Source organism: Schistocerca gregaria, chromosome 10, assembly GCF_023897955.1.
Source record: "Schistocerca gregaria isolate iqSchGreg1 chromosome 10, iqSchGreg1.2, whole genome shotgun sequence".
Classification (NCBI taxonomy): domain Eukaryota; kingdom Metazoa; phylum Arthropoda; class Insecta; order Orthoptera; family Acrididae; genus Schistocerca; species Schistocerca gregaria.
In genome coordinates, this window is record NC_064929.1 from 39552293 (window position 1) to 39562611 (window position 10319).

Genomic DNA, 10319 nt, shown 5'->3' on the forward strand with positions numbered 1-10319 from the left:
AGTGCAGATCTGTCTTAGGTATCGCGGCTTAACCTCATTGAAGTCTAGAGGGTGGACAACACGTTGATCTTACTCAGAGCGGTGTCCGAATTCTATTTTCGACGTTATACGTGCCACTTTCATTGTGGCCAACTACGATTCGATACAGAATGCACGAAACCTGAAAGACACCCTAACGGATACATAGAGAGTAGTGTTTGTCTGCTGAATAATGGGAGTGCAAGGGTCTGTGTCGTCTATATGGCTGTATGTAGCACCATTAGTCTTCGGGGGGGCGGGCGTAGCTCAGATCGTAGAGCGCTCGCTTAGTATGCGAGAGGTACTGGGATCTATACCCAGTGCCTCCAGAATTTTTAACACACCTACATGCGCACCTTGCCATGCAAGTGGAATAATTCACAACCAGCAGATGTGTCTAGGAAGATACAAGCGAATGATTAGCATCCACAATTGACAAGCGTGCTGTTATTAGTGCGCAGGAAGCACCCTCCTCCCACGCCTACACTTAATTTAGAAACACTACAAGTGTTCCCGTAAGATTCTCAAGCCTATGTCGGAAAGATCTGCCTTGCGCTGAGTTCACGTAAATCCCACTGCACATTCCTATTCTTTGCGTGCAGTCAGCTGCTACTGGTGTTGCTAGTTGTGACTGCTGATAACAGATGCCGTAGCAATCAATTCATGGAGTGAGTTGTATGTTTTGCGATAGTCTGTCTCTGACAAGCAAGCACAGGTGACATAGGTGCGAACACAGGAAGCTTGCAGACCCTCGCTGCCTGCAGACACCGAGCAGCCACACTAGGAGGGCGGCCTAAGCCCTAGGCGAAATGTGCTCATTCGCTTTGGCGCGACGTCGAACTATAAATAATGCTGTCACTAGCGTGAGCGTCGTGGAAAGTCGGAAAAGTCGGCTGCGAGGGTGAGTGCCAAGTTTGGGGAGCGTTTCGTAGTATGCGCAGTGCAATGGACACGCGGAAACCTGTTGTGGCCCAGTGTTTTGCAGTTGGACGACAAGATTGGTACACAGTAGTAAAGAGCGATGCACTGAGTTGGCATGAATAATGGAGTGCACAATGGGGCTCGAGATGTGTTTGTTACCTCAGGTGCTGTATGATTGTCGACAAGGAGTGAAAACGGAGCAATTTGTGACGGCTCTTTCAATTTGAGACGTTAAAAACAGACGGAATTTGCATTTGTAATACCAGAGCATCGAAACTACTTGGAAGTTTTGTGTATATGAACGGGTCCGCGCCTTTGTACTCTGCTCCCTTCACCGCTACAAACCAACAACCATCGTGTCCGTGCGCATCTGAGTCGCAAAGAATGGGGAAGAGCGCAGTTTGCTCGTGCATGGGGCGTAGCTCAGTTGGTAGAGTGTTCGCTTGGCATGTGAGAGGGCCAGGGTTCAAGCCGCGGCGCCTCCATTTTTTGTGGTCAGTGCATGGTAAGTGTTGGTCGCGGCGAACCTAAAGGCACGCAAGATGTTGCAAAGCCAGCGTCACAGACTGATATGATGTATACTGACGTAAGGAGAGCAAGATGTAAGTGTGGGGACCGGCTGTTATCGAGGTGTCATCGAGTGCAGATCTGTCTTAGGTATCGCGGCTTAACCTCATTGAAGTCTAGAGGGTGGACAACACGTTGCTCTTACTCAGAGCGGTGTCCGAATTCTATTTTCGACGTTATACGTGCCACTTTCATTGTGGCCAACTACGATTCGATACAGAATGCACGAAACCTGAAAGACACCCTAACGGCTACATAGAGAGTAGTGTTTCTCTGCTGAATAATGGGAGTGCAAGGGTCTGTGTCGTCTATATGGCTGTATGTAGCACCATTAGTCTTCGGGGGGGCGGGCGTAGCTCAGATGGTAGAGCGCTCGCTTAGTATGCGAGAGGTACTGGGATCTATACCTTGCCATGCAAGTGGAATAATTCACAACCAGCAGATGTGTCTAGGAAGATACAAGCGAATGATTAGCATCCACAATATACAAGCGTGCTGTTATTAGTGCGCAGGAAGCACCCTCTTCCCACGCCTACACTTAATTTAGAAACACTACAAGTGTTCCCGTAAGATTCTCAAGCCTATGTCGGAAAGATCTGCCTTGCGCTGAGTTCACGTAAATCCCACTGCACATTCCTATTCTTTGCGTGCAGTCAGCTGCTACTGGTGTTGCTAGTTGTGACTGCTGATAACAGATGCCGTAGCAATCAATTCATGGAGTGAGTTGTATGTTTTGCGATAGTCTGTCTCTGACAAGCAAGCACAGGTGACATAGGTGCGAACACAGGAAGCTTGCAGACCCTCGCTGCCTGCAGACACCGAGCAGCCACACTAGGAGGGCGGCCTAAGCCCTAGGCGAAATGTGCTCATTCGCTTTGGCGCGACGTCGAACTATAAATAATGCTGTCACTAGCGTGAGCGTTGCGTGAGCGTCGTGGAAAGTCGGAAAAGTAGGCTGCGAGGGTGAGTGCCAAGTTTGGGGAGCGTTTTGTAGTATGCGCAGTGCAATGGAGACGCGGAAACTTGTTGTGGCCCAGTGTTTTGCTGTTGGACGACAAGATTGGTACACAGTAGTAAAGAGCGAGGCTCTGAGTTGGCATGAATAATGGAGTGCACAATGGGGCTCGAGATGTGTTTGTTACCTCAGGTGCTGTATGATTGTCGACAAGGAGTGAAAACGGAGCAATTTGTGACGGCTCTTTCAATTTAAGACGTTAAAAACAGACGGAATTTGCATTTGTAATACCAGAGCATCGAAACTACTTGGAACTTTTGTGTATGTGAACGAGTCCGCGCCTTTGTACTCTGCTCCCTTCACCGCTACAAACCAACCAACCATCGTGTCCGTGCGCATCTGAGTTGCAAAGAATGGGGAATAGCGCAGTTTACTCGTGCATGGGGCGTAGCTCAGTTGGTAGAGCGTTCGCTTCGCATGTGAAAGGTACAGGGTTCAAGCCGCGGCGCCTCCATTTTCTGTGGTCAGTGCATGGTAAGTGTTGGTCGCGGCGAACCTAAAGGCACGCAAGATGTTGCAAAGCCAGCGTCACAGACTGATATGATGTATACTGAGGTAAGGAGAGCAAGATGTAAGTGTGGGGACCGGCTGTTATCGAGGTGTCATCGAGTGCAGATCTGTCTTAGGTATCGCGGCTTAACCTCATTGAAGTCTAGAGGGTGGACAACACGTTGCTCTTACTCAGAGCGGTATCCGAATTCTATTTTCGACGTTATACGTGCCACTTTCATTGTGGCCAACTACGATTCGATACAGAATGCACGAAACCTGAAAGACACCCTAACGGCTACATAGAGAGTAGTGTTTCTCTGCTGAATAATGGGAGTGCAAGGGTCTGTGTCGTCTATATGGCTGTATGTAGCACCATTAGTCTTCGGGGGGGCGGGCGTAGCTCAGATGGTAGAGCGCTCGCTTAGTATGCGAGAGGTACTGGGATCTATACCTTGCCATGCAAGTGGAATAATTCACAACCAGCAGATGTGTCTAGGAAGACAAGCGAATGATTAGCATCCACAATATACAAGCGTGCTGTTATTAGTGCGCAGGAAGCACCCTCCTCCCACGCCTACACTTAATTTAGAAACAGTACAAGTGTTCCCGTAAGATTCTCAAGCCTATGTCGGAAAGTTCTGCCTTGCGCTGAGTTCACGTAAATCCCACTGCACATTCCTATTCTTTGCGTGCAGTCAGCTGCTACTGGTGTTGCTAGTTGTGACTGCTGATAACAGATGCCGTAGCAATCAATTCATGGAGTGAGTTGTATGTTTTGCGATAGTCTGTCTCTGACAAGCAAGCACAGGTGACATAGGTGCGAACACAGGAAGCTTGCAGACCCTCGCTGCCTGCAGACACCGAGCAGCCACACTAGGAGGGCGGCCTAAGCCCTAGGCGAAATGTGCTCATTCGCTTTGGCGCGACGTCGAACTATAAATAATGCTGTCACTAGCGTGAGCGTTGCGTGAGCGTCGTGGAAAGTCGGAAAAGTAGGCTGCGAGGGTGAGTGCCAAGTTTGGGGAGCGTTTTGTAGTATGCGCAGTGCAATGGAGACGCGGAAACTTGTTGTGGCCCAGTGTTTTGCTGTTGGACGACAAGATTGGTACACAGTAGTAAAGAGCGAGGCTCTGAGTTGGCATGAATAATGGAGTGCACAATGGGGCTCGAGATGTGTTTGTTACCTCAGGTGCTGTATGATTGTCGACAAGGAGTGAAAACGGAGCAATTTGTGACGGCTCTTTCAATTTAAGACGTTAAAAACAGACGGAAATTGCATTTGTAATACCAGAGCATCGAAACTACTTGGAACTTTTGTGTATGTGAACGAGTCCGCGCCTTTGTACTCTGCTCCCTTCACCGCTACAAACCAACCAACCATCGTGTCCGTGCGCATCTGAGTTGCAAAGAATGGGGTATAGCGCAGTTTACTCGTGCATGGGGCGTAGCTCAGTTGGTAGAGCGTTCGCTTCGCATGTGAAAGGTCCAGGGTTCAAGCCGCGGCGCCTCCATTTTCTGTGGTCAGTGCATGGTAAGTGTTGGTCGCGGCGAACCTGAAGGCACGCAAGATGTTGCAAAGCCAGCGTCACAGACTGATATGATGTATACTGACGTAAGGAGAGCAAGATGTAAGTGTGGGGACCGGCTGTTATCGAGGTGTCATCGAGTGCAGATCTGTCTTAGGTATCGCGGCTTAACCTCATTGAAGTCTAGAGGGTGGACAACACGTTGCTCTTACTCAGAGCGGTGTCCGAATTCTATTTTCGACGTTATACGTGCCACTTTCATTGTGGCCAACTACGATTCGATACAGAATGCACGAAACCTGAAAGACACCCTAACGGCTACATAGAGAGTAGTGTTTGTCTGCTGAATAATGGGAGTGCAAGGGTCTGTGTCGTCTATATGGCTGTATGTAGCACCATTAGCCTTCGGGAGGGCGGGCGTAGCTCAGATGGTAGAGCGCTCGCTTAGTATGCGAGAGGTACTGGGATCTATACCCAGTGCCTCCAGAATTTTTAACACACCTACATGCGCACCTTGCCATGCAAGTGGAATAATTCACAACCAGCAGATGTGTCTAGGAAGATACAAGCGAATGATTAGCATCCACAATATACAAGCGTGCTGTTATTAGTGCGCAGGAAGCACCCTCCTCCCACGCCTACACTTAATTTAGAAACAGTACAAGTGTTCCCGTAAGATTCTCAAGCCTATGTCGGAAAGTTCTGCCTTGCGCTGAGTTCACGTAAATCCCACTGCACATTCCTATTCTTTGCGTGCAGTCAGCTGCTACTGGTGTTGCTAGTTGTGACTGCTGATAACAGATGCCGTAGCAATCAACTCATGGAGTGAGTTGTATGTTTTGCGATAGTCTGTCTCTGACAAGCAAGCACAGGTGACATAGGTGCGAACACAGGAAGCTTGCAGACCCTCGCTGCCTGCAGACACCGAGCAGCCACACTAGGAGGGCGGCCTAAGCCCTAGGCGAAATGTGCTCATTCGCTTTGGCGCGACGTCGAACTATAAATAATGCTGTCACTAGCGTGAGCGTTGCGTGAGCGTCGTGGAAAGTCGGAAAAGTAGGCTGCGAGGGTGAGTGCCAAGTTTGGTTAGCGTTTTGTAGTATGCGCAGTGCAATGGAGACGCGGAAACTTGTTGTGGCCCAGTGTTTTGCTGTTGGACGACAAGATTGGTACACAGTAGTAAAGAGCGAGGCTCTGAGTTGGCATGAATAATGGAGTGCACAATGGGGCTCGAGATGTGTTTGTTACCTCAGGTGCTGTATGATTGTCGACAAGGAGTGAAAACGGAGCAATTTGTGACGGCTCTTTCAATTTAAGACGTTAAAAACAGACGGAATTTGCATTTGTAATACCAGAGCATCGAAACTACTTGGAACTTTTGTGTATGTGAACGAGTCCGCGCCTTTGTACTCTGCTCCCTTCACCGCTACAAACCAACCAACCATCGTGTCCGTGCGCATCTGAGTTGCAAAGAATGGGGAATAGCGCAGTTTACTCGTGCATGGGGCGTAGCTCAGTTGGTAGAGCGTTCGCTTCGCATGTGAAAGGTCCAGGGTTCAAGCCGCGGCGCCTCCATTTTCTGTGGTCAGTGCATGGTAAGTGTTGGTCGCGGCGAACCTGAAGGCACGCAAGATGTTGCAAAGCCAGCGTCACAGACTGATATGATGTATACTGACGTAAGGAGAGCAAGATGTAAGTGTGGGGACCGGCTGTTATCGAGGTGTCATCGAGTGCAGATCTGTCTTAGGTATCGCGGCTTAACCTCATTGAAGTTTAGAGGGTGGACAACACGTTGCTCTTACTCAGAGCGGTGTCCGAATTCTATTTTCGACGTTATACGTGCCACTTTCATTGTGGCCAACTACGATTCGATACAGAATGCACGAAACCTGAAAGACACCCTAACGGATACATAGAGAGTAGTGTTTGTCTGCTGAATAATGGGAGTGCAAGGGTCTGTGTCGTCTATATGGCTGTATGTAGCACCATCAGCCTTCGGGAGGGCGGGCGTAGCTCAGATGGTAGAGCGCTCGCTTAGTATGCGAGAGGTACTGGGATCTATACCCAGTGCCTCCAGAATTTTTAACACACCTACATGCGCACCTTGCCATGCAAGTGGAATAATTCACAACCAGCAGATGTGTCTAGGAAGATACAAGCGAATGATTAGCATCCACAATTGACAAGCGTGCTGTTATTAGTGCGCAGGAAGCACCCTCCTCCCACGCCTACACTTAATTTAGAAACAGTACAAGTGTTCCCGTAAGATTCTCAAGCCTATGTCGGAAAGATTTGCCTTGCGCTGAGTTCACGTAAATCCCACTGCACATTCCTATTCTTTGCGTGCAGTCAGCTGCTACTGGTGTTGCTAGTTGTGACTGCTGATAACAGATGCCGTAGCAATCAATTCATGGAGTGAGTTGTATGTTTTGCGATAGTCTGTCTCTGACAAGCAAGCACAGGTGACATAGGTGCGAACACAGGAAGCTTGCAGACCCTCGCTGCCTGCAGACACCGAGCAGCCACACTAGGAGGGCGGCCTAAGCCGTAGGCGAAATGTGCTCATTCGCTTTGGCGCGACGTCGAACTATTAATAATGCTGTCACTAGCGTGAGCGTCGTGGAAAGTCGGAAAAGTCGGCTGCGAGGGTGAGTGCCAAGTTTGGGGAGCGTTTTGTAGTATGCGCAGTGCAATGGAGACGCGGAAACTTGTTGTGGCCCAGTGTTTTGCAGTTGGACGACAAGATTGGTACACAGTAGTAAAGAGCGAGGCACTGAGCTGGCATGAATAATGGAGTGCACAATGGGGCTCGAGATGTGTTTGTTACCTCAGGTGCTGTATGATTGTCGACAAGGAGTGAAAACGGAGCAATTTGTGATGGCTCTTTCAATTTAAGACGTTAAAAACAGACGGAATTTGCATTTGTAATACCAGAGCATCGAAACTACTTGGAACTTTTGTGTATATGAACGGGTCCGCGCCTTTGTACTCTGCTTCCTTCACCGCTACAAACCAACCAACCATCGTGTCCGTGCGCATCTGAGTAACAAAGAATGGGGAATAGCGCAGTTTACTCGTGCATGGGGCGTAGCTCAGTTGGTAGAGCGTTCGCTTCGCATGTGAAAGGTCCAGGGTTCAAGCCGCGGCTCCTCCATTTTTTGTGGTCAGTGCATGGTAAGTGTTGGTCGCGGCGAACCTAAAGGCACGCAAGATTTTGCAAAGCCAGCGTCACAGACTGATATGATGTATACTGACGTAAGGAGAGCAAGATGTAAGTGTGGGGACCGGCTGTTATCGAGGTGTCATCGAGTGCAGAACTGTCTTAGGTATCGCGGCTTAACCTCATTGAAGTCTAGAGGGTGGACAACACGTTGCTCTTACTCAGAGCGGTGTCCAAATTCTATTTTCGACGTCATACGTGCCACTTTCATTGTGGCCAACTACGATTCGATACAGAATGCACGAAACCTGAAAGACACCATAACGGATACATAGAGAGTAGTGTTTGCCTGATGAATAATGGGAGTGCAAGGGTCTGTGTCGTCTATATGGCTGTATGTAGCACCATTAGTCTTCGGGGGGGCGGGCATAGCTCAGATGGTAGAGCGCTCGCTTAGTATGCGAGAGGTGTTGGGATCTATACCCAGTGCCTCCAGAATTTTTAACACACCTACATGCGCACCTTGCCATGCAAGTGGAATAATTCACAACCAGCAGATGTGTCTAGGAAGATACAAGCGAATGATTAGCATCCACAATTGACAAGCGTGCTGTTATTAGTGCGCAGGAAGCACCCTCCTCCCACGCCTACACTTAATTTAGAAACACTACAAGTGTTCCCGTAAGATTCTCAAGCCTATGTCGGAAAGATCTGCCCTGCGCTGAGTTCACGTAAATCCCACTGCACATTCCTATCCTTTGCGTGCAGTCAGCTGCTACTGGTGTTGCTAGTTGTGACTGCTGATAACAGATGCCGTAGCAATCAATTCATGGAGTGAGTTGTATGTTTTGCGATAGACTGTCTCTGACAAGCAAGCACAGGTGACATAGGTGCGAACACAGGAAGCTTGCAGACCCTCGCTGCCTGCAGACACCGAGCAGCCACACTAGGAGGGCGGCCTAAGCCGTAGGCGAAATGTGCTCATTCGCTTTGGCGCGACGTCGAACTATAAATAATGCTGTCACTAGCGTGAGCGTTGCGTGAGCGTCGTGGAAAGTCGGAAAAGTCGGCTGCGAGGGTGAGTGCCAAGTTTGGGGAGCGTTCCGTAGTATGCGCAGTGCAATGGAGACGCGGAAACTTGTTGTGGCCCAGTGTTTTGCAGTTGGACGACAAGATTGGTACACAGTAGTAAAGAGCGAGGCACTGAGTTGGCATGAATAATGGAGTGCACAATGGGGCTCGAGATGTGTTTGTTACCTCAGGTGCTGTATGATTGTCGAGAAGGAGTGAAACGGAGCAATTTGTGATGGCTCTTTCAATTTAAGACGTTAAAAACAGACGGAATTTGCATTTGTAATACCAGAGCATCGAAACTACTTGGAATTTTTGTGTATATGAACGGGTCCGCGCCTTTGTACTCTGCTCCCTTCACCGCTACAAACCAACCAAGCATCGTGTACGTGCGCATCTGAGTCGCAAAGAATGGGGAATAGCGCGGTTTGCTCGTGCATGGGGCGTAGCTCAGTTGGTAGAGCGTTCGCTTGGCATGTGAAAGGTCTAGGGTTCAAGCCGCGGCGCCTCCATTTTTCGTGGTCAGTGCATGGTAAGTGTTGGTCGCGGCGACCCTAAAGGCACGCAAGATGTTGCAAAGCCAGCGTCACAGACTGATATGATGTATACTGACGTAAGGAGAGCAAGATGTAAGTGTGGGGACCGGCTGTTATCGAGGTGTCATCGAGTGCAGATCTGTCTTAGGTATCGCGGCTTAACCTCATTGAAGTCTAGAGGGTGGACAACACGTTGCTCTTACTCAGAGCGGTGTCCGAATTCTATTTTCGACGTTATACGTGCCACTTTCATTGTGGCCAACTACGATTCGATACAGAATGCACGAAACCTGAAAGACACCCTAACGGATACATAGAGAGTAGTGTTTGTCTGCTGAATAATGGGAGTGCAAGGGTCTGTGTCGTCTATATGGCTGTATGTAGCACCATTAGTCTTCGGGGGGGGGGGGGGGCGTAGCTCAGATGGTAGGGGGGCGTAGCTCAGATGGTAGAGCGCTCGCTTGGTATGCGAGAGGTACTGGGATCAATACCCAGTGCCTCCAGAATTTTTAACACACCTACATGCGCACCTTGCCATGCAAGTGGAATAATTCACAACCAGCAGATGTGTCTAGGAAGATACAAGCGAATGATTAGCATCCACAATTGACAAGCGTGCTGTTATTAGTGCGCAGGAAGCACCCTCCTCCCACGCCTACACTTAATTTAGAAACAGTACAAGTGTTCCCGTAAGATTCTCAAGCCTATGTCGGAAAGATCTGCCTTGCGCTGAGTTCACGTAAATCCCACTGCACATTCCTAATCTTTGCGTGCAGTCAGCTGCTACTGGTGTTGCTAGTTGTGACTGCTGATAACAAATGCCGTAGCAATCAATTCATGGAGTGAGTTGTATGTTTTGCGATAGTCTGTCTCTGACAAGCAAGCACAGGTGACATAGGTGCGAACACAGGAAGCTTGCAGACCCTCGCTGCCTGCAGACACCGAGCAGCCACACTAGGAGGGCGGCCTAAGCCGTAGGCGAAATGTGCTCATTCGCTTTGGCGCGACGTCGA

At 49.3% G+C, this 10319-nt stretch overlaps 1 non-coding gene across 1 annotated transcript; it reads left to right on the top strand.

The window, feature by feature from the left end:
• The first annotated feature begins 9736 nt into the window (after positions 1-9736).
• Positions 9737-9809, top strand: Trnat-ggu (transfer RNA threonine (anticodon GGU)). The gene has a single exon. It is a non-coding gene; the product is annotated as a tRNA-Thr (tRNA).
• Positions 9810-10319: the final 510 nt, after the last annotated feature.